At 32.9% G+C, this 26,791-nt stretch overlaps 1 long non-coding RNA gene across 1 annotated transcript; it reads right to left on the reverse strand.

Annotated features, from left to right (window-relative positions):
- Positions 1–1,453: 1,453 nt before the first annotated feature.
- Positions 1,454–26,045, reverse strand: LOC125063717. Its single transcript, XR_007119555.1, has 3 exons — positions 25,741–26,045; positions 3,345–3,426; positions 1,454–1,555 (listed from the first exon to the last, which is right to left on the reverse strand). It is a non-coding gene; the product is annotated as an uncharacterized LOC125063717 (long non-coding RNA).
- Positions 26,046–26,791: the final 746 nt, after the last annotated feature.

Below are 26,791 nucleotides of genomic sequence, written 5' to 3' on the forward strand. Positions count from 1 at the left end.
TGACTTATAAATTTAAAATATTAAGAACTTATGTTACGAAAACTTAATCTTTTTTTATATGAGCCGTCTTTATAGTTAGTATCTAAGTTTCATTGCAGCATTAGCAAATAGTTTTTAAACTTTGTATACAGGTATGGCTAAGAATTATTTTTCCTAAGGTCTCAGAAACAAACACTTTTGGAGAATTTCGTATTACATTTAAACAGTGGTATAAATGTTTTTCGGGAAGACCTAAAAGCATGCTGGCGGTTATAAGAACTCTACTGGTTTGCTTTGCATAGGTCTTTAAGAGTATAGTTTTTTTAGTTATTTAACATTTATTTTTTTACAGTTCACTACCTTAAACATACATATAAAAAAACAGGTTTCATAAGTTAGTAGGCAACGGGTGGCCTAAACAAGTGATTTCTTCCAGGCAACCCTATAGAAAAATTAAAAAAAAAACAATAAAATTCACATAAAAAAAAATTACATGTACTAGAAATACTAACTACAACATAACTAAACAAAAATCTTAAAAATAGTAATAGTAATAAAAATGTATACGCTAATCTTAGGGTATATATGAGTAAGATTCTTAAATAAATTGAAATACTAAGCTCGTCTGATATTAAGAACATTATGAACATTGAGGAAATTTAATTCCCTATTTATTATTTAATCCAAAAATTTACTTGGTCTAAACGTCCTTGTATAGTGCGGGTAGTGATACAATATCACAAATTGTGTAATAAATAATGGTAAAATTAACATTGATAATATCCGCCGACCTACATGATCATAGTAAGAGCAACGTGGCGAGGTGGATACGTGGGTGTTTTAGGGGGTGGGTGGTGAGGGGTCGAGAAAGTTATTAATTCTGGAAGCGAGAGGCGCCACAGCCTACCGTCTCAACTGCAACAGAGTGGAGGCTTACCTTAGATTCGTTTAATGTTCTCCTGATATCATTATTACAATACCGCAGTTTTCCTCTAAGCGAATTTCAGGAAAATGGGATAGAAATATTAATTGTGGATAGATAAACTGACATTCTATACAAAGATTTTATAGAACGTTATTAGTTACTTGTATTATTATTTATTAACTTATCTTCTTCTTATAGTGCCATTACCTTTCGAAGGTTAGCGATCATGATGGCGACTTTAATATTGGATGCCGCGCTTTTGAACGATGACTTGGTGCTATGACCAAGTCATTGTCTAAGATTTTTCAACCAAGTCTGCGGCCAGATCACTTTGCTGTGTATGAATAGTTGAAGGAGCTCGTATTTTTTTGTGTTACGTAATCCTACCAATCTTCCTATAATCTTATTTCATTTCTTTTTTACGTTATTTGTAGTATACATGATAATAATATACTGAAAGTGTAGTCAAGTTAAAGTTATAAACAATTTAAAGTATAAATTTATGTTAATAGTCAAGAATTGTAGCAAATAAACAAATTAAGATTTAGAACTTACCGAGAAGGTTAACTGCCTATTTTTTCTATTTGAGTCACGATTGAAGGGGACAAAATGTAAATCGTCACGTAAATGACGTCGCAGCATCTTCCTTCGCTGAAATTTTCCAAGAGAATATGATACCTAAATTATAATTGTAGTTATAAAGCAATAATTATTTAATAAATTTTTGTCGTGGGTAATATCTACGTAATAAGAATAATCCAGTGGGGCTACAACCCTATATGAGTCTTGGCCTCAGATTGCGTCCGTTTCTTCGATCATTTTTATTTCAAGTAGGTGATCAGCATTCTGTCTGACACGTGTAGATTTTTGAATCTGAGATGTGCTGGTTTCTAAACGATGTTTTACTTCACCGTACGAGTGTTATCACAAATCAGCGTAATGACAGAAGGTGCATTAGTGCCCATGCGGGTATAGAACCTACGTCCTCAGGGATGAGAGTTGCATGCCGAAGCCACTAGGCTAACACTACTCTCGTGGTTAGTATAGAAGCAAAATATCTACCACTTTATGTGAACAGGTTGATAGAAGAAAGATAACACTTGAAAAAACACAAGAATTTAACTCGTCTGTTGCACGTCAAATTGTCAACGTTTCTTGTAATAAAAATAAATCAAATACCCTATCACCCTCAAGCTAGACGGCAGCTTTAATTAATTCATGGAGGTTCTACGGTGAAAGCATATTACGTGTGCTAGGCAATGCGAACAGATGCCTAAAATTGTCCCATACCTACAGAACCTCACACCGGTTTTATTGAGGCAAACATACATTTTGGCAAAGCATTGAAACTTTATTATAAATAAAATGATTGCCCAACTTTTATTCCCCTTGTTGACATTTCCTTAATATATCATTAAGTGATAAAATTTAAGATTGCTCGCGACCTTTACGTTTGGTATCTAACGCCTACTGAATCTATTTTTGTGCACACGAGCAACCTTTTCGTATTTTCTTAGATGATACAAGTACGCCATTGTTTATTTAATATACGTAAATAATAAGTAATTTTGTAATAATACGCAATTAGAAAATAAAGAGAAAAGGTAAGGAGAACCAAAAAACAATTTCGCTTGAATTATTAATTTTGTGTTCATTATATAAATACTATTTTATTCAAAAAAATCGGTTGTCTGTAAACTGTAAAGTCGGTTTACTGACGATAGTTGAACGTGACAACGTCATAAGAAAATACTGATGGAATGGCTACATTTTTCAAAATAAAATTTTAATTTTATACTTGACGAAAACATGTAAATGTATTATTGTATAGCAGCTGTTCCCGCGGACGCATCGCTCACTTAAGTAGGAGAGAGACAGATGTAAAACGCGGAGGCCGACTATGCCTCTTTGTCGCTCGTTCCTCGCTCTCGCTTGCACTTCAAGCCTTAAATGGAACGCCTCAGAGCGAGGTAACGCCGCATGAGTCGTGTTTTTTCGTGCGTGCAGCCGGCTCCATCGAATTATAAGACGTTGTCACGTCAAAAACCTAATTCAATCTTAGTTTGTATTTATGTGTCAAATGGCAAAAACGTCGTGACGAGGAAATTAATACCATAGTTGAAAATTTAAAAACTAAATAAGCATTATTATGAGTACATTGACAAGTTCCAAGTTTAATCAAAGCAAGTGACTACTCAGGGTATAAACCACGCTAAACTGTAGGTTTAATTGTAACAAGGGATCGCGCCTTAATTTCGTAAAATAAATTTCTTAATAAAATATTCATTGAAAGTGCAACGTTCTATTCGCGTAATTCAACTCGACTTTTCCCTTACAGAATGTTTTAAATGGACCGTCAACAACACATTAAAATTCATTGAAGTCTAGCATTTGTGTAGTATCAAATATTGCTCCGAATACAATATTAGCTTGGAATTACCTTTTGATTAGTGCTCTCCTCGGGCAAGCTCATATCGATCTGGGTATGAATATTTCAAACCGGGGCCGTCCTTGCCATACACCTGCAAATGAAACAATGTTCTATTAACCGATTAGGTATATATAGAACTCGCGCCTCATAAATTCTCCTCCAACGAACGTACAAATATTGACTGAGTAATTATATAAGATTTATTGGTACAGGCAGTCCCAAGTACACTACGACCTTTCAAGGTTTAAACACTGCAATTTTTAATAGTTTTGTCAACTTTTCGTGTACTTATATACGATACTGTATGAATAATATATATATATATATATAGATATGATATTATTCATATATATATATAATATATATGAATAATACTCGAATGTTCCCTTCCGTTAAATTTCAAATACACTGTGGTTTGTTTTACTTATTATTTTTAATAGTTTAGTGATAACGCTCTGTTAGGTCTGAGGTCGTAGCTCAAAACTTAAAACCAATGGTATGGTCTTTGTTGGTAACCATAAAAGAATTCAAATACGCCAAGTATTCACGAATATTGATTGTACAGTATCAATACATTTTTGTATGGAAATCTTTGTACCCTCGTCTGTGGAACTGAATACAGCAATACATCCGTTCGAGTATATAAATAACGTTCATGTAAACTGTCAAAAACTGACTTCATATAATTGACATATGATACTTGACAATATGACCTCAATGTTCACGCTAATGGTACAGTCTTCAGTCGCGCTCTTTATTTCTGAAGGTTAATGGCGTTGCACAAATACCTCCACATCCCTCTATTCTCGGCAAACCTATTTGTATGGGTGATGGTGAGACCTTTACTAGGTCCTAGCTAGGAGATTGGTCTTAAGGTCTGGTGCCCTTTGTAGTCGCAATAAGTTTTTATATATATATAGTATTTTATACAGAAATCAGCAGGTAAATTGGTGATTGGAAAAGTTACTAACTATTTTTACCTTTGAGAAAGTTCTGTATTAAATAGGCGTCTAGAAAACGCCATTTTACTCTATCAGTGTCAGTTTAAGTAGCATAACGAATCGTACTTTGTAATTGAGTTGTCGGGATCGTATTTAGGTCACCGTTAGACCTGACCTCTGTGCACATATTATACTCGTGTAACCCTCGTTCATCCAATTTTGGGGACTAACAGTAAACTACTATTACGTCTTAATCAAGATACTTATTACTTTGGTGTATGTTAAAATTAGAGCAGTGTTGGCCTAGTGCCTTGAACTTGCGCCTCTTAACCCTGAGGTCGTGAGCTCGAATCACGGCTGTGCACCAATGGACTCTTCTTTCTATGTGGGCATTTAAGCCAATGGGTCTTCATTGGGTAAAAAGTTATTACCCAATGATGACCCAATTCATTGTCAGTGCCTTCAACTACCTTCCTTTTTCCACGTGTATCCGCCAATAACCTTCCTGGGCCATTATCAAGATGCTGTCCTAGTTTCACCTTCCTGTGATTAAATAATAATAGACAAGGATCAGTCTCTATTGCTTTACAACAGCAAACAATTATTATTTTGCCGTCATTTGAACCCTGGACTATGCGGTAACTTATAAATAAGGCGATCATCGATGAGTCATGGTCGTTTCTGGTACCTACTCAGGTATCTAAATGCTTCGGCAACTAATATCAAACTTAGCAAAAAATGTTCTAAATTCAAAATCGGCTCATAGTATGTAAGTAATTGCTTTTCGTTACATTTAGCGATTACAAAAACTCGCTGAAATAAACAAATAGTGATCGCAGATACAAAGCGAATTGCTGTGGCAATTTTAAAAGCTTTTCATAATCAATACTATGTGCATGTAAAATATTGTGATAGCATATTATATACGTATTCCGTTAACAGACTGAGGCCCTCGTTATGGTTAGGTCACAATTGGAACAATAATTTTGTCTATTTTATTATTAAATTTGATTTTGTGTAGAACGAGGATTTTTTTGTTGTGTATGTACTGTTTTCCTAATTCAGTCAATAATTTTTCCATTTAGTTTGTAACAAAAGTTTGACTTAAGAAGTGTGTATTAAGAAATAGATAGCTTGTCTTAGTTATACAATTTCAAAAATCATCGTTTCGTTGTTCAAATATTTTTTGTCATACAATGTTACTATATACAACATACCCTTGAGCCCAGTAATTTGGCTTATGTAAGATAGACTAAAATCATAAAAAAAACAAAAGGTATTTGATTTAAACCTGGCATCTAGGACTAACCAACATTAAGAGAACAACTATTGGCGGAAACAGAGCTGTCACTTGACGCATTGCTTTTGACATGTTTTCTAATTTGACAAATGACATTTTGGACACATGACAGACGGTTGACTATTGTCATCGCATGTGTCTAGCAATTGGTTATTAATATTATCATAAGTCACAGCTTAAGTTTAACTGTTAAAGCTGTTTGACCAAAAAAGGTATGTGACATTGCACAGTACTTTAGGAACATTGATACACATCTGAGATTTTAAATAATGGAATAACAATGGTATAAAACCAACGGCGAAAGAAATGAAGTCACATTATTAATATTCCTTTCAGCGTATTAAAGGAATTCTTTGTCGCTAGTGTGATCACAGCACTAACGATATATGTGCAGTAATTGGATTGAATTGAATTGGTGCGATGCTCGCAGTTTATTTAGGTCATAGTTGTAGTCGCCTGCTTGTTAACGTTTAACCTATTCGACTGTTGAGTTTATTAAAATATCGATTTTTCCTCAAAACTCATGTCAAAATGCACAAATATCTCTTTGTTTTTATTTATCCTTTAAATAATGTTACGATTCGCGTGTATTTGTATATATTCGTATTATTAACTTGAGCGACTTTAGATTAGATTGCGCAGAAGAAGCTTGGAACTAAGAAAGTTTCACTAATTCTATGGAAATCTGGACAAATCAGTAAAAATTATAGCAAATACCCCTTTTGGTACCTTACCCTTTAGATTAATAATAATGCAACAGACGTTGAGTTGCTGACTGTCATTGGTAATAAGGAATAGCTAATAGAAGTGGTCGTATGGTAGACGGCACCTTGTCTATTACCTGAATATACTTGTTCTTTATTTAGAACTAGTCTCTTTTTAAAGAAAACAATTTTTTACCGAATTGAAGTTATGTATTATAAATAATAATTTCAATAGAGAAGACGGCCTAAAATTGTCAGACACCTGGAATCCAATAATATCCAAATTAAAATCTCAAGATAAACAATCCGCGAAAATAAAATAATTGTAAATTTATAATACATAAATACATAACTTCAATCCGGTAAAAAATTGTTTCCTTTAAATGTGTAAAAGTTATGTCAATAAAGGACAATACTAGTCTCTTTTTATCACAATGTAAAATCTTTTTTTTTATATAACAGGGGACCTCATGTTAAGTGATACATACCGCCGCCCATGGACGCTCACATTGCTAGAAGGCTCGCCAGTGCTTTTCCAGCCTTTTACGAATTGGTACGCTCTTTTCTTGATGGTCCCGATTTGGTTCGCATATACTTCTGTGGCTGCTAGCTAGCTTCCACATAGTGGTGGTGCGTGGCAAAAACAAGAAAGAGTACTTTCTCTCAGAAAGAGATTAAAGAGTACTATAGTATATTGCTCTTACTATGGTACTCTTTTGTCTCTTGAAAAAATTGAGTTTGTAAATGGACGTTAGTATATAACTTATTAAAAAAAATATTGGTTGTTTGTAAAGTAGGTTTACGATCGAGATGTTTACGTGATAACGTCTTATTGGTGATATAAGTTTTTGGGAAGTAAGGAATTAATGAATATAACAATTTTTTCAAATTTTAAATTACATCTATCGTTTTATTCACACTTTTGATGATAAATTTCGGGTGTAAAATGACAAGTTTACTTATTCGACTATGATATACATTTTTCTTCATACATTCACGGAATGACTGGCAGCGCTCGAGATGAGACGGGAGATCGGTCCGTCTCTCTCTCGTTATACCTGCGATCGCGCTCGTGAGGTTTTGGTGTGACACAAGTTTCTGAACATGTCACCCGACTAAAACGATTTTAAAGACGTTATCATAAATCATCACGTCAAAACATAAGAAATCGAGAGAACCACGAACCGTTCAAATAAAATCGTTCCAACTATGTTATTAACAATTTATGAGTACATTGGTATAAATTGTAATGGTGGTAAGTCCGAGGGTCGGACAGACCGGATGCGGAAGTTGTCTTGCAGATCACGTACTACATAAGATGCGATTCCAGCCATTGTGAACCTCTAAGCTTCTTTATGTATTGCGCAAACAGAACGCACTTAGTAATTTTAAACACTTAGTTATCAAAAGTAACATTGCATTTATTTTCTTTCTTTTGTTATATGACTTTGATAAAATCTAAATTTAAATATCTATTAACTTTTATTTATATAATAATTGCTAAAAGCCAAGGTTACGTTCTGTCAATAATCTTTAATAGGCTCGTAAGATCGTCTGCAGGTCGTCTAAAGGTTGCAGGAGGTCTGAGTATATGAACCATATTTTTATCGGAGGTAATGTATTTATCCTTCGAGATGTAAAACGATATAATGGAGCGCTGTCTATCTATATGTAAATAAAATTGAATCGCAAAATAAGTTACTAAGCGCAATACTCGAAGACGGCTGGACCAATTCGTATTTTTTATCTAGTCTGTGAACTTTGAGGAAGGTTTTATGGAGAGAAAAATTTGAAAAATATTATTTAGTACTGTTTCGGTTTTTATCATGAAAAAAAAACCGTCTAAGGGGTACCATAGCAAATGTTATGTTGGCATATTGCTACTAAAAAGAAAAATAAGTTATTAAGGCGAAAAGAAGTTCCAGGTCCGCTAGTATTTAATAAAAATAATATATAATAATATTCAGATATGACGCGAATGAGCTAGTGTTTAAAAACATGGGGTCAGAATTATATTTTTGAAATAAATCAGTTCGATTTTTAAATTAAGAATGTTTAAATTTTTCTTTATCACACCAGTGAAAACTCGATATGAACTCGATTGTTTCAGTAAAACTCGATATGAACTCGATTGTTTCAGTAGTAGGCGTTGGCAGATTACACTCAGTATGAACATTCGAGCGGCCTGCCCGGGGTGGCTCCCCCACTCATTTAACGTGATTGAGTGGGAAATTGTTTAAAGGAGCAGATTTTTTAATTTCATTACAAGAGGCGCGAGATATGAGATATTAATGCGTTGAAACCAATAAGATTGTATAGAGAGCAGTGGTTCTACTTAAAATCAAATTTTTCAATTATGAATACATTCATTATTTTATTGCTTGTCTGTAAAATTAAAACAAACATACTGATATGATTTTAGTAGTGTTACGTAATTAAAAGATTGAGATATTTGATTAAAAAACGCCCGCTTTAAAGCTTTTGTTGAAAAACATCTCTTTTACTCGGACAGTTGTTTAATTTTAAATAATCTAAGGCATTTTGTCGACAATAGCCGAGTCGGGGCGATATAGCTTGTTATATAAATTTCAGCTCCTAGGGGACGGGAGGAAAGGAGGAAGCGTAGTGTGAGTATATTATACCCATTTTCTGGGTCGTCCTTCCTACAAATACGTTTTATGCGGAAGCTAGTCTGACTACGCCAGTTATGCCCATTATAAACTGTGCTCCCACCGCTTAGAGTTCACTTTCAACCTTTTTGTATCCGATCCCCGTAAAAGGTACTTATTTGATTAGGGTGTCAGCCGTATCGCCGCGACTACGGTAAGCCTGCTTTTGGATCAAATTTGCGTTTTCGATTGTTTGTTACTAATACTTATAAAGTGTGGTTAATGTACTAATAAATAGGGTAGATATAGTCAGTTTTAAATAGTTTAAAAGCTAGTTCCTAGGTTTATAATTAATACTAAATTTAATTCCTAATATTAAAGGATTAATTAAGTTGATACCAGAAATCATAACGTTCTTTAGCCAATTTAACCTTAAAGGTGAATTAAAGTCTGGTCAGTGCGAAAATGTAAAAATTTAAGCGAAATCCATCGATCTCCGGTGACGTGCGATTGGGAAATGAATTAGCCGTGAGCTGAAACGAATTTACATTTTTATTGACAACCAATCTATTTCGAAGCAGATGGCAGTGAAATAGGATTTTATAAGACGGAAAATTAAGGAGTCTTAAGTGCTATACAGTGGTACGTGGAAAAAAAATAGTACACAAGAACAGAGTCTTCCCCTTAGACTGTAAAACAATATGCACAAGAACAGAGTAGTTCTCTTCCCCTTAGTAGAGACTGTAATTAGTGACACTTTCTTATGTTAAATATCCTTTTTAGTAAATTAGGTTAGTTTTAAATTTTTCATCACTTACTTATTAGTCTTAAGTTAGTCTTGATCATAATGTAAAAATTTATACAAAAAATACATAAGAATATTTTTGAAGTTATACTTCTTTAAGCGCGTTATGAAAAATTGATGAGAGTAAAATTTTACGATGCGCGCGCACCGTGACACAAAATTAACAGAATGAAGTTGCCCACGGAAGATGTTACGGCATTGGACATAATTTAAAAACAACATTCGAATAATAATAGAATTTATGTTACACTTAATGTAAGAGAATAATAATAATAATTATTTATTTAATTTTCAAATGTAAACTGAACTTTATTGACTATTATGACTCCTTTTCCAGTCTTTGATTATTTAATTGTAATTATTTGCATGCAATCAAAAACAATTTTTAATAATGCCAAAGAAGTATAACTTCTTACGCGCGTACATATAAGTACACGCACCCTTTTTTTATTACAAAACAAGATCACGATGTTTATTAAATCAATAATTTTATGAAGTGATCGGTCTAGAAAGCTAACTTAATTATGTAATAAAGGTCTTTATTACATAATGCAAAACAGTCAAATAATTCACATCAACACGATGTTACAATATAATAATATCAGCTGAGATTAAAATCAATTTAATGCCGAAATGGGACACCCTCTATCATTTCACCTCAGCGTTTCGCATAAATGTCAACAGCACGGATACACCACCTCATCTACAAATTGAGCCAAAAACGCGAAGTAATTATTTAAACCGTCATATAAATTACTGCTCAAACTTTTCACGACAGGGGCGTTGATGTGTGCGTAATAAAGCCAAGTATTTTTTTTTTTTTAATTTCAGGATTAATTTTTTACGCGGTTTTTTTAAAAATTGGTGTGGCAACATTGTTTTTGGATTTAAGATAAACAATAATATTTTCACCAAGTAGAATATATATGAATTGGTTAGTAATATTGTATAGATTTAAATATAAATTTTGATATAAAATCTTGAAGACTGATACACCTATTGAAGTGCTAATGAGATCCGTATGCTGTAAGAGCTTGAAACATATTTCAGCTTTGTTCACTCTACGGTTAATCTGTCTCGTTCTCTCCCATGTCAAGTGCAGATACACTTTTTGGGTCGGGCCGGGGGAGGCTCTGGGAAGGGGACACCCTTCCTGATGATGAAATATTGTACACGTGGTCTGATTTTGAATGACAACGTTTTCTTTGGCCGTGCAAGATCCCACTTTCTTTGCGCCGTTATAGCGAATTGAGGATTTACTCCATTTTACATAATGTAAAATCGTTACAATGTGAAATGTAGATATTTTGTATATTATGTATTTAATATTTATACTTCAAACATAAGTTTTATACTAAGAAATAATAAAATAATATACATTGAAATAAATAATTAAACTTAACATAAACTAAAATATATCATTAAAAGGAGTCCCTTTAGGCAAGGTTCCGAAGATACTGGCAGCGTTCCCCCTTTGAATTGCTAGACTAATTCTTTGTCCGAGGTAGCTGCCAGATCTTCGGTCTCCTGTGATGTCGACTATCCTTTTTGAAATTTCTTTAAAAAGCCTTAAAGCGCTAGGACCCCACGGACCAAGGGTCTCGACACCGAATGGGACAAAATCATACTCAGGGCCCAGACCCCTGTATTTGCATGCTTTATTTTTTTCTGCCGCTTCAACATATATTTTGTATTATATGTTGAACGTACAATGTAGGTTGAAGCTCTGTTTAGTTAATTCAACGGTTTTATGATTAAACGCTTAAAGGGAGCAAAGATGGGGCAAAGGCCGTGTGGCTGATGGCCTTGGCCGGTATGTTTATTAATTCGTGCCCGATACCAGCCCACCGCCCGCCCTACCCCTAATAGGCGGGAATAACACAGCTTTTAAATTTCAGGGCGACGCTAAATGAAATTGGATTTTTGATTTTTTGATTGTGCACCCGTTGAATTTGTCCATTTTTGTGGTTTAAACTATTCTATCTGTTTTGTTAGATGTAATGTGTTGCGGCGTCCCTAATTTATGTTATAGCGATCCACTTTAATCTCCTCTGAGTGTATGGTTGCAGAAGATACTATTTATTTCCACTTCTTATTTTCACCTTCGTAACAAAACATTGCATACACGAATATAGACTTTATGCAGAAGACATTAAGTGCAATTTCTTATGAGTGTGTCGCAAATCTTGTGACTAGTTGACGGATTTGTCGAGTGATTAAGTCGCCCCTTACCTCAAGAGGAGATTTATTGGTTCCGCCGTACGCAAAACTGTGGGTTGGTAAAAAATCTCTATCGAAAATTGAATAGAAAAGCCATTTCAAGAGCGCTTTCGACTGAATCTGTTAATACACTTTTTACGATCTCCTTTTATTCAAGGAAAATAATCTTCAATAGAGCAAGTATTGTCTTGTAAACTTACTTAAACAAAGATTTGAAATCGATCAAGTGATACAATTTAAAAATCGTATTTGGTTAAACTTAAAGATTTTTTAAGGGTAATATAACTTTAGTACGTTAAAATAACAGTTCTCTAAATGTATTAAATGCAAAGTGAAAACAAATGAGTAGAATTAGACGTAAAAAAATCTAAACAGATGAGACTAAGGACCACTAAAGACAGACTAAATATATATTTTGATCTGTCTTAAATAATAGTGGATTAATCGAAAATAGTAATTTAGTTAACGGTGTGTAACTTATTGACTTATTAGTGGTATGTAAATAAAAAACTACATAAATAAAAAGGCACATAATGCCTTATAGACTGTTTATTGTATCTTCCTAACATAATTCTGAAACTAAAACGTCCTTCATAAAATCAGCGGTCATATCTCGGCGATTATTGCGAAAAATCGTACGGTCCACAGTCGACATGCGTATATTCCCTTAATATGTTTGGGGATTTAACCCCACCGCCCACCGGGAGTTTTATTTTCGATCTTCTTCTTTTATCCTCCCGACGTATGTAATGGAGGTGTTTTTATTACTATATATTTTTGTTTACAGAACTGCTTTTAATAACACTAATTGCTTTTAAATGCACACCACATCTTGTGTATAAACTGGTATTATTTGTAAATACCTGGGCTCTTGCTCTGTAACCTCAAATGGCGATTCCAAAAATGAGTTTTTGTACCGCGTGATTCCACGGTTGCGAAAATAGCATTACTGATATTTAGAGAACTAACTATACATTGAACATGCATACAAAAATGTGGGAATCAGTGTCGATGTTACTATTGGAAATTACTAAGTACAAACTCAATTTATATAATTATATATATCATTCTATATCTATAATTATATATATATATAATTCTAGCGGATCCGATAGTTGTCCTGTATATACAAAAAAAAATATAAATACTTTACTCCACTTGAACACACAAAAAATTCATAAAAATTTGTCCAGCCGTTTAGGAGTTTAATTACGAACACATAAACAGAAGATTTATTTGAGTATAGATACCGACTGCAGCGCCATTTGCCGGGCTGATTTGTGAATCTAAACCATCAAAAGCGCCACCCGCGCAAACAAAAACATTAATTCAAATCGGTCCAGCAGTTTAAAAGGAGTCCAGTCACATACACTCGTACAGTGTAATTATATATTTAAAGATATTTCGTTTGTACTCTGTATTAATAATTTAATAAGCAATACACGAGATCTATTTTTAAGAAATATTTTTTTTACATAATGTGGCATTTGATGGGTGTTCAAAAGTCATGGTCAGCATGAGATAGTGTCTGACGACTGTTAAATAGAGTCAAACCAAAGTTCCTCTATACATAAATTCATTAGAAAAAAAAGTTAAATATTAAGGTGTAGCGACAAATATTTTAGTTGTAACAATAAAATTCAAGAACTAAACTATATATAATTAATATTAACCTTATTATGTACTTAGAGAGTAAAAAAGCATCCACTAGGTTTCATTAAATATTTTTAAATGATAATTAATAATCTTTCGTAGTAAATTCAGCGGACAATAATTCATTTGCAAATATAATTGCGAAACTTACAAAACCTAAATGTAGACAGGTTTCTTGGAAAATAGGTTTCAGTTAATATTGACTTCGACAATATTACCAAGGACGGGGCAGGTCAATCATGAAATGTTAAGTATGGCATTGCATGACTGTTAGAAGGACAAAGTCAGATAGACAAAGAACTGTTTTTGACGTTCATTTATTTAGTGTGACGAATAACTATCGTGTTTTTATTTAATAGACTTTATATAAATAAATAAATAAAGCCTTTATTGTTGTTAACAAGTTTTACACAGAGTAGTTTCGTGTGCCTAAAAAACACATTTTGACTATTAACTAGAGTTTAACTAATATACTAACAATTTTACTATCTATTGATTAATTATCGGCAAACGGTAGTTCGGTTACAACTTGTCTTCCGACAAAGGCCTCCTCTAAAGCTCTCCAGTCTTTTCTCATTTTTGCAGTGCGAGTCCATGTTGAACTCGCTATTTTCTTAACGTCATCCTCCCATCTTTTAGTCTGTCTTCCTCTATGTCTCTTTCCGTCTAAAGGGTGCCATTATGTGATAAGACTTTATATAAACCCCATTTAAATCAAAGTGAATTGGGGAAATCGGAACAGGAACAGAAGGTTAATAACCTATAAGAGAAACCAACAAAACTGATGTAGAATTTGGAGCAAAGACTAAAGAGTTGCAAGTTGCGGGATGGGAATTCCAGAATTTGATGTCATGCCCAAGATTCAGGCTGTAGCGTCTTATATTAGGTTTCCTGTAACCCAGTGTAGTTCATAAAAACTAATCGGCACCACAGAAAAGCTTGTATCGTTGAACTTAAAAATAATCGAATAATGACATAATTTTGGTATTTTACGTCACAAATATAACAAAATTATTGTTATTTTTGTTAACTGGTTCATATAAGCAACTACAATAAATGCTTGATACCATTTCACAAGCGACCAATGAAATATTCACATTAATCGATCACCGTTCCAGAAGACGAAGTGTTCATTGTTAGACCAATGTTTTTCTCACGTACAACCTTTCACTTACCTATTACCAAATCTACTGACAGAACTAATTTAGTAACATGCGACATTTTTATACCATTTTCGATCGTATGTTGAGGAAATAAAGGTTGTTATTGTGTTATCCTCATTTGGTCTCCGAAGACATTCGAATTATTGTTGTTGTCCATGCGTGGAAGTCATTTGTACGAATGTAGATTAGGGGTCATCATACCGTACTGTCGAGGTCTTTTTGAGTGTTAAAACAAAATTGCCGCTTTCGCCATATACAAGTTGTATTAGTTAAGGTATATTAAGTATCACCGTTTTGTAATTTTTCAATTTGGAAAGTTTAACCTTAATTATTTCTGCCGTGCCGTGTTAATCAGTGGGGGGATCGCTTAAGTTGAAAGTTTATTAAATGCGTAAATTTACTGATATTATTTGCGTAATGTGTGTGCGATGTTTGACACCATTGCGTCAAACGTACATGTACATTCGTAATACACATCGAATGTAATGTAGGATGGGTCATGGGAACCTACTTTCCATGACATTTTGTTGGTAAATTCTCGAGGCATCGTTCGTTATATGTGTAATTGCCTATAAATGGGGTAAAATCAATAAAGCGAATTGGTATAAATTAAACAACAAGCGATATTGGTATAAATTAAATAACAAGGTATTCAAGAGCAGGTAAGTATCGAAGCACCCTCGAGACGCGGTAATGTACCTGGAGTATGGTCCGACATTAACAAATGATCGTTTTTATTTCGCCCGCGCCTGCGCACCGGATACGCAGCGGTTCCTGTGAGAATGTTGAGCCCGATTTTTTTACCCTCCAAAAAGCGGATGTCCTTCGTTCGACCGGTTATGAAAGGTGTCGAACATATGTCTGCTATGTTGTTGAGTGTTTAAATAGGTTGACTATCGATTGAAATAGAATTATTAAGTAATTGACCTAATTGTACCCATTTAATTAGTGAAGTACTGTAACAGAACCTAATAAATAACAAGAGACAAATAAACCGCTGATGACATAATTTTACAGAATTTAATTGGATTATTAATTAGCATATATATCACGTAGATGATAAAATAAATATCATACAAATCTCTTCCCTACTATTTTGTTCAATACAGTTTTATTTTCGACATTTTACCTTCGTATTTGCCCTTCATATAAGAATTAATCACTTACTCTGTCATTTTGCATCTTTATACTGCAGTTTTAGCTTGATATTTTTATTAGCACCTGTCTGTTATTATAATCACCTGCCGATTCAAAACAAGAAGCTTTTGATATCTTCATTTTGTTCTTATTAAGTTCCTGTTATTATGCTGGCTTACCCCATTTGCCACAGGTAGTGGAGCATATAATTTTATTGCTTTAACTGGAAATGCTTAACAAGTCTGGAATCAGTCATAGGTAGAATGCAAGCACATTACTGCTTGCTTTCTACCTGTGACTTCAGATATCAATTTTCATTATTCAATTAACAGTGTAAGCTTATTTACGTTTTAATCTTCGCTGTACTTAGATTTTTATGAGTACGGTTACGGTACGCCATTGATGTTTATTTTAAAGCGATTGGAACTTGTACACATATATATTTGGTTTTCTAGATCTTTGCAGACGTCAATACGACGACTTGAACATATGAAGTTCTTAATAAAATATAAATGCAATGGACATTTGCGCGGCAGTTCGTTTAGTGTAAAAATAGTTTGGTAAAAAACTCGTAGACAAAAGGTGTTCGGGGCACGTGCTGATGCAGATGGCGCGCTAACGACTGCCGAGTGTCGAGTGGCCACGATCGATTTGACGGCTTATATCGATTTTTGACCAACATTTATTACAAGTAAATTATAACTAACTCAACGAAAGCTTCGTTCCACTAATTCTAACGGCGATATAGTATCTTTAAGATGTAACAAAGCGATGTTATTGATTTAGTTTCAGAGACTAAAACAACTCACAGACCTAACGTGTAAATTAAGGGATATATTTTAGTTTTTAAATATTTTGTACCAATTACGACCTTTAAAGGATCATTTATGAACCATTTATGTACTATTTGAAGTACACACTAAGGTAATTGGATATAGGAACACTTGTCTCCGCTATTAATCCATTATGCTACGCAGGCGATTGTGGACAATTCTATCCATGTGTAATGTTAACCAGTTTAATTATAATTTGAATTAGGCGTTGTTTACATGATGTTGTAGCTGGTATTAATAATAAATAGGAATCGAATGATGCTTAGACTCAGATTGCATCTGTTACTTTGATAATTATTCACATTACAAGAAATACATTGGTTCCTACGAACCTACTCGACTCTTTAAACTAACTTATCGAATCACAATACCAAGAACGACTTCCTAATGTCAAATAGTCAGTATTAGTTTATGAAATACAAGATTCGCACTTAGATATCTCAACTCGGAATCTGTTGGGTTAATATTATTCGTAAATAAAATATCCGTTATTCATTTTGAACCAAACAACACAACAATTTTAGTTTTTAAATTTATAGCGGCTAATAAAAACTCTGAATGATCAGTACAAAGATGAACTGATTATGATTGTCATACTGATAAAGTTCTTTTTGACGGTCTTTTGAAAGTAAATAGATACCAAATATAACGTAAATGATTTTGTATTACTGTAATACTCTTTTACTCAACAATAAACGTTTGTAGACGTTTGAAGTAACCACTGAATGTGAAGTCCTGTGTCTGTTTAGATTTATAAGGCAACGAAGTGACCAGCGTTTTGTGTTCGCAATCAAAAATATTTGTAGCAAGGAATCAATCCGAAATGACTAATCGTAGAATCACGACGAGCATTTTACATAATAAACCTACTGCATACAGAAACCTACTGTAAGCCAAAAGGTAAAATATGAATAGAAAAAAATTATAAGCATTCCTTAAATATAAACAAAAAAATTAATTTATAAAAATACAAGGTAAAATATCTAGTTTTTAAATACCATCTCTGATCCTTATTTTAAAATATGTCTATCTAATAAGTCTTTTTTTTTCTCGCCTGCTGTTTTCTTTTTTTACTAGTGTCATAATTAGATTATAAGCTAGCCTAATGTATTATTATATCACTACTTAGTATATTTTCTTATGTTAGTGAATGTTATAATAATTAATTTAAAGCCCACATGTTTCATTTAATGTAATGTGATTGAAATGGTTTATTAAATTCTTTCATTTATTGTTTTCAGTCTAAGTTTGGCCATTGTGCTGTTATTCAATAAATAAATAAATAAAATCAAAACATAATTATCGCAATACAGCGAGAAAATGCTGCCAGCGTTAAAGGTACACTGCCACAGGGACCAAGCTTTTTAATTTTGTTTTAATTTTCTTTTTCATGTAATTAATTAATTTTTTATTTAATTTTCTTTTAAATGTATGTCTCTAATGTTTAATTATCTTATTTATTAGATACTATGTAGGCTAAAAAAATTGTAACATTTTACAGTATTTCAACAAGACAACCAAATTTACATCAAATTTATTTGATTGTTAAATTTTAATTACTATATGGTATAAAATAAACAATTTTAAATTTTAATATTTGTACTATAAAGATAAATAGATCTTATAGATTTATTCATTAAATTACCAAGAACAACATCAAATCTATTCGTATTACAATTAACGCACGAATTTGGTTTTGTTGACATGAAGTCTGTGGGATACGTGACTTACGTCGCATAATCACTGAAACAGAAAATTATAACGAGAAAATGAACCTTATGCCCTACATATTATTGATCATTGTTTTGAAGATATAGTGTTGACATTGCTTGGATCCGATACGAAATTACACTGTTGATTTTCGTACCTCAATAGAATTTTAGGCTTGAGAAAATAAAGTTATGTTACAAGCGTTGCTAAAACCGATTAAAAAAATTAAAAAAGAAATGTACTTTTTTATTACCATTAAAAATTTCATTTACCATAATTTTAGTCCATTTTAAAAAGTATTAAACTTTTGTATTGTGAGTATAAGTATATTTTTACATATATTTTTTTAAATTAAATAAAAACAAATTTTATAGAAATATACTTCTTACGACGCACTTTGAAATTGTTCGTTGATCTGTTACATAATAAAAACCATCTAATTTTCCAGCTTTTGCAGCATTTTGGTAAAATGATTTCAACATCGATTCCTAGATTCTTAAGGCTTTTAGAACACTTAAGACATAAATTGAGAGATTTCTTAAATTTCCAACGAAAATATTTAATTTACACGAGAGTTAAGTTCGGTGGTGGTTGTTTGAGGGATGTTCAAATATATGTTAAATGAAACTCTTTATTTGAAGCTGGGTGTCAACTGGCTTTAATTGTTTTAACAAGAGCATATAACTAACATAAAATTAGGGGTAGTGGGGTTGCGACGCTAACAAAAAACTAACATGGCATAAGAAGCGTTAAACTTCTTAAATTTAAGTGACACTTAAATATAAGTGTAGTCGACCTTTTGGGCAAAAACTAAAGGTGCTATAATTGCTAACATTTGGTTTGCGCTTCTAATTCTAATATTAAATAAAATATATGTACATGTAACTTAACTAATGTTAAACTGAAGTATTATAAAAATTTCATTAAATGCGACGTTTTATCACAATTTATAATTGTTTGACTATAATTATAAGACTGTTAATCCGAGCTTTCGAGAGCGAAAACCATAAAAAATTTTGTCATTTATAAATATCGTATTTGATTTTTTGTGTGACCACCATAGCCTTAAGTAACAAGTAGTTGACTATATCATCGTATAACACATCACCCCTCATTTGCATGGAAATGAGATTTGAGAACATTGAAGGAGGCATCCCTCCGTCTTACGCCTCCTTTGCTTAATTACAGTTACGACACACTGTAACATTATGCTTCAGTATTTTTAGTATTGATCAATTGCTCTCTGTATATTGCGTCTGAACTCGTGTCTAAGCTCCACCAACGATTTCTGTCCAGCCCTGCGATTCTGTAATCATTTTATGATTTGGCATTCTGAAAAGGTGGGAGCTTTTAGTTTATTGTTTATCAGAATGCCAAATCATAAAATGACTGCTCCACGACTGATTTGAGAGCGACCGCCGATGCGAAAACCGCTGTGTGAGTTCGAAAAGTGAGTTACAGAATCGCAGGGCAGTGCTTCACTTGGATCTCGGCGTAGGCCATGTGATCTTACGTTTAGAAAGATATAGTTTCTCGTCGTGTATGTTAATTAAATTTATTTCAGACATAAATAGGTTAGAGATAATTGTATTTAACAATTGTGTTTACTTTATATAAGTTCACCGTATGTGTAATTCCCTTGATACTGTTGTTACACAAAGATTGACGATATTTTTAACGGTATTTATTATTATAATTAAATGTTTAATTTATTTATCAAATACTCTTTTATATATGAAATTTCCATACGCATTTTCCAATCTACGAATCATTAGGAGTTAAAGTTCTTTAACAATCATTGTATTAAAAATAGCATTATTCGTTTGAATAATGAATTTGCAAGAAAAATGCGTCGGAAATACCAATATTGGTAAATAAAAAGCTAATGTGACCTCATTATCACCGCTTTTGTATCCATTTCGCTAATAAGCCACTCAAACGAAGCATTTTAATTACAAAGCACGCCATTAGAGCTTCGTTGAACTTCATGTCCTCAGTATTGACTTTTTATATGAGCTTTCACATAATTAATAGCTTATGAGCGCAAGCTTTTAAGTTTACTTGTGAGTTGAGTCGAAAATACTCTTTATTTTTAATGTAATATTGTCTTACAGTGTTTCAAATAAAAAACAAATACATAATTAACAAATTTTCTATAAATTAAATAAGAAAATAAATTTAAAGTTTGTTTTTGGATATCAGACTTCATTTGCTTGTATTCTTAGATGTCTTAGTTCCACCTATTGATAGAATGATTTTATAAGGTTATCGCAGTTTATAAACACTTTTAAGTGAAAGTTATATTTAATATGTTAAAAAAACTAAACTTTTTACGTTAATTTCTTTGCAAAGCCAAAATTTACACTACACTATACCCTTGAAATGTTGTGCTTGTTGTGTGTGAGTTAGTGTACTTACAATAAGATTAAACTTGATTGATAAGATTAGACTTGATTCGTAAAACAACATGTCTATTGACGGTTCTAAAATAATCAAAAATACTTCCCAAGAGACAATCACAAGGGAAAGCGTTAAATTATTAGTATTGTTTCAGTCTCTAGTTTTTCTCACACATTTCATTGACCTACGTAAACAGCTTTTGTACAAGTAAATAATTGAATAGCTCTTTGAAGATACATTTAAGTGATGGTAATTTTAGAAGCATTATTTGTTTGCTTTATTATTCTTTTTTTTATTATTAAATAAACTTAAAATCTTTAATTAGGTTAAAAGGAAGGAAAGACGGTTTAGTGTTAAACAATAATTAATAGTATTATAAAGTACCGTCTAATTTACAAGAATTTAGTTTTTGTTTATTTTTTTTAATATAACTATGTTGACTATCATTTAGAAACAAGTCCTACTTTGGCCATATTGCCTAGAGATAACAGAATAGACTCGACAAGCTGGTAATGGTAGGGAGGAGAGATGACAGGAGAAGTCGGGATTGGTCGCCTACGTTGATCTGACCAAATTAAGACAAGTCTCAGTATCCCTAATGGACTGAGACAAGCTGAGTGTAAAGTGGTGTGGAGGCAGCAAGTCAACATATCGGTTAGGGCTTTTCAAGACTGGCACGATCTTCAGTATTGACTACAAAGAAGAAGAAAATGTTCCTCTGTCTCAATTTCAACTTATTACTGTCAAATCAGGGTTAAGCTAAATATAATTAAAACCATGAGGTTCTGCGTTCCGACAATTTGCGTCAATCAATTGGTACGACGAAGAAAAACATCACGACCAAACCTTCTTAGACCCATTAAACGATGTCAGTCACAGAAGACTGATAATATACCGATGGCGCTGCAACCTTCAAACCTGGGCTGGGTTTTAGATTTCTGTATCTGTTCCGTGATCATTTCTAAAGGCAAGTAGGTGATTAACCTTCTGTGCCTGACACACACCGTCGACTTTTGGGTCTAAGGCATGCCGGTTTCCTCACAATGTTTTCCTTCACCGTATGAGCGAGTGTCCATTGTTGCAAGGCCGGGAATCGAACCTTCGACCCCAGTAATGAGAGTCGCACGCTGAAGCCACTAGGCCAACACTGCTCTATCAGGCAATTCAATGAAAATGAATTGGAATTTGCCAAAAATGCGTTGCTTGAAAAACAGACAGTAATAAGTATCTTAAAGCTAATGCAAAAAAAGAAACGGTAATTACATTTTAACAATCTAATCCCTTATTTATTAAATTTTTTCAATTTATTAAATAAGGATTTCTGGCAAATCGCTATGTGTCAATCTTAACAACCTTTTCCAGTTACACAGACACATACAGACTATACAAAAGAAAATAAAGCAATGTCATTTCTTTACATATAATAGGTAAGCTATAAATCCAAGTTTTACAACAAAGGTGTTAAAAGTTACCATACACACGGAGATATTATTGGTATCACGTACGCAAATTAGCGACATCAGTGTTGCGAGACACGTGGGTCGTGGAACCTCTAATGCATTTAGTATAATCAAGATCAGCCCTGCGATTCTGTAACTCACTTTTCGACTGATTTGAGAGCGACCGCCGATACAAAAACCGCTGTGTGAGTTCGAAAAGTGAGTTACAGAATCGCAGGGCTGGTATAATTGATGTGTAATCTTTTGTTCCTAGGACGTTAATTTAACACAAATTCACATGTCAATCCCCAATTTTATTCGATGTAGCATTTAAAAATTAATTTAATTTTGATATAATTTATTAATAAATGACGTAATTTGAGTGTATGTCGGAAATGTAATGTATAAACTATTATATTTACATTGGCTAAGTTATTGTTGCATATTTCATGGCCTTAAGTTTTAAGTGAACAATTTGATATCACGTTATACCCTTAATTAACCCTTACATTAGCTTAATAACATCTTCAGGGTATATGTTTTATGTATAAAGGTATATGAAGCAATGAATAACTGATTGAGTGTCGTAATCGGATATAATTACTTTAAGCATATCTGTAACTTTGGAATGCATCACGACTATAATATAAAAATGAATCGCAAAAAGCGCATAACTCAACAACGCCTGGACCAATTTGACCAATTTTTTTATATAATATTCCTTGAAGGACGAGGATGGTTCTTACGGAGAGGAAAATTTTAAAAAATCAGTGAAAAGTCTAAAAACAACACTTTTCTATATTCCCATACATAATATTCGTAATAATACTTAAAAGTGAATTTGAACTTTAATACCATAATATCATAAAGTTCAAGTGTTAGTGAAGGGGTTCCGGGAAGGTAAATTTTTATTTTTTGACATAATGTCTTATCAGCTTTCTTTTTTTTATCTTACTAGCTAGACCGGTGTCCCGAATAGCAGAATAAGTATTAAAAAAATAAAGAATCGACTGTTAGGCGGTACGATGTTCGCCAGGCCATCTAGTTATTAATAATACTGAATGTTACATAACTATCGCCACTTTTACGCACAACTTGGAGTGTAGAATACAAAAGGATTTTAATTAAAAATTTAAAATAAATGGTATGGTTTCCCAAGAAATAAATAGTCGGCCGCCTAATCTCCAACTAAACGATGAATAAATAATATTTTTATCCCCGCCCATGAGGACATCACAGAACCTTTGATATTCTGTAGTCGTGATTTCTAATATTTATTCTATAAATCTGAATTCAAATATAGAACCAAAATTTGAGTGTATTCAGCAAGTAAATGAGACTGCAAAGTGGACGAAGTATGAAACCGGTCTAGGACGATGTCCCTACATTCCCGCTTTTGCGAACGCGGTGCAATGATCTTCCTACCAACTTTCGGAATGGCTACCGAGGAATAACTAGCTTTGATCCGAGATTTCTCAGGGCTTCGCAATTATATAGTTCTTCGCGTGCCTCTTCATCGGAGATAATATCGTAATAACTTTCTTAATGAACGTCTGCGTCTGCGCTTCCTGATCAATGATCTATATTAAGTGTGAATATATCTCGATTTTATCATTTATAATCTGTTTATATGTGTTTATTTAAAAGTGAGAACATTTTAAGTAAATACACAATGTTTATCACGTATTCGACAACATTTCAGTACATTTTGTTTTTGTGTTAGCTTAGTTTGTGCTCTAAAGATATTTTAAAAATAGAATTCTTAGTTTTAACTTTACTCCATTCGTCCACTCCTTTTAGAATTATTCTTTTAGTCATTGTTTGATCTCTTTGTGTTACAAGACTAGAAAGTCCAGAATCTAGAATCATCTAACAGGGATAGAGTATTTTAAATACCACTGGTTCGAAAAAGACAACATCTTCCTCTTTCCACTTCAGAAAGGCACTAGAAAATGTAAGGGTGCTTCTGAATTCGAATCTATTACACTTGCATACCTCCCAATTTAGAATGTATGATTTTGTAGTCTTGTATTTTTCAATTTTAACCATAACGGGCATTACATTTTTATCTGGTGACAGAGAGGGATGCAAATAGCAAAAACATTTGCGTGCAACCGGGATAGAGTTATCAAACATTTATATTCCGGATACGTTTAAGTTTCAGGCAACGGTCGCCGTGAAACTCGTAAATGGGAAAAAGCAACAGCGTCGAATTCAACCGCCTTTAGTGAAGGGAAACAACGGTTTATTTTTCAGTGCTTTCGTGAATATATTACGCTGGTAATCAATATCTTTCTTAAAGGAACCTATTTATTGGCTGTAGTTTTATGAATTTTTATCCGCATTGCAACCCATGTTCTCTATTGTTTTTAAATGTCAATTTTCGATATTTTAGAAGCGTCTAAACGAATACGATTTTTTAATAGGTTTACATTAGACACGTTATTCCTTTAATTAACCCTTATATTAGATTAATAACATCGTCAGGGTCTATGTACTGTATTATGTATTAAGGTATATGAAGCAATGAATAGCTGAGTGTCGGAATCTAATATAATTACTTTAAGTATATATGTATACTTTGGAATGCATCGCGTTATTATTAATAGTAAATATTAATAATTATTATTACATAACTATGATAACTTTTACGCAGAACTATGAGTGTACAATACAATAGGATTAACCCTTGTTCATAAAATCTAAATGAATCTAATGAATGCTTACATTATTATAACTTAAATATGAGATATCTCAGTGATTTAGTTAACCATGTACATAGACTACATACATATGTATGATGAATTTAATGTTATGGAATCAATCACCACTGAAGAATCATAAGGCTCGGCAAGTTTTCGTATTACATAAATACTCACAAAACTAGTTATTAATCGAATGTGGCGAAAAACAATAATAAATTTATGAAATGCGTGAAGTTCACACTGAGTCCAATTGATTGAGTCGCCACTCGCTGTTAAGCTAATTAAAAAATCAGAACACGTACGATAAAGTAGCAAGAAATATACTACTATATCTATGATAAATGATATTTTTATACTTTACTTACGTACTAATAAACGTACCTTTTATAAGTGCAGTTTTTTTGTCATTTTAGCTTTAAAACTCAATTAGAGCGAGTATTTTTTTTTATTGAGAAAAAGCTTGCCAACGCTCGGCACACTGACACATTGGTAAAAACAAACACAAAATACAATTTTTAATGTGACAAGCACTTAATGGCAAACATGACATACACATAGAGATCATAACCTATTATTAAACAAAACAAACATTACAAAAAAAAAAACAATTACTAATCAAAGAAAAAATTCAAATTACAAAAAACTAAACAAAAACCATTTTATAGTGTGAGGGGAGCAACTATGTATATCCTAATAACTAGTATCAAACATATAAGTATGTATTAACATATCTTAATAATAATTCATAAGGACATGTTTTGTTTGACAATCGTAGCCCATACTCACCCAGAACATCCAAAGATGCGTTGTGCTGCAGCAGCCAGCAGTTTTCTGAGCAGAAAAAGGATAGGCCTACGCTTGAAGCCGTTTTGACAGGTCACTAGTTCAGCCAGTAAAAAGGTTTATATCTGAATTGTATTTAATAATGAAAAGCAACGAAAATTATCACGTGTTTAAAGTATGCAGTCATCACTTACAAGTCCTATCGATGCGTAATTATAACGTGCACTTATTAAGTCATGACTACCATAATAAATGTAGCTATCGATAAATCATGAATACAATAGCAATTAATCGACTCACTGATATAATTGCTGGTTCGCTTTTATTGTTTGTGTTATTAAGAGTGACAAAGGTATGTGAGTGATTAAATTATGAGTGTCAAGTGCGGTGACAAAAAATGAACAATACAGATACGATACGGCATTGTTTGATAATTGTTTTGTAGTTTGTATTTAACGATAAGGTTTCTAACTAGGTTTAATTGAATTTAGACAATATTTTACATTGATGATTTTCTTATTAAAGTACACGAAAATGTATTATCATTTCCTAGGGTTTAAGTTTCAATTGCATGAAAAAAAAAAAGAGAAGAAAAAAAAATACTTGTTTACATATTTAATGATTACCTGATGGGTGCTGAAATACGCACGCAATAATTGTTTTAAATTGATCAGCTCACTATCGAATATATCAAGCTCTTGATGAAGTACCATTCATTCAGTTCATTTGTGGAGAATTCGAGTGAGAGCTACCTGAACTCCCAGAATTTAATTTGATATCATTGTCATAATTTTCTTCATAGGCCAAAAAACGAGTCATCAACACGATGTTCCTTATAAATTATTTCAATAAAACGATAAAATAAGAAAGTATCGTCGCACTCTTTGTCGATAATTATAATTCGCGTCACCTCCCTATCCACTCGTCATCAGGGCACGAAGCATGTTGATATTTTTGTTCGTAGATTTCACTCCGTAAAACCTTTGCCGTTTATTTTTATACATTTCGGTTGGCACTGGATCTTTTTTTTTCGCGAACACTTCAATGCCGCATC

The sequence above is a fragment of the Pieris napi genome, chromosome 3 (assembly GCF_905475465.1).
Source record: "Pieris napi chromosome 3, ilPieNapi1.2, whole genome shotgun sequence".
Taxonomy (NCBI): domain Eukaryota; kingdom Metazoa; phylum Arthropoda; class Insecta; order Lepidoptera; family Pieridae; genus Pieris; species Pieris napi.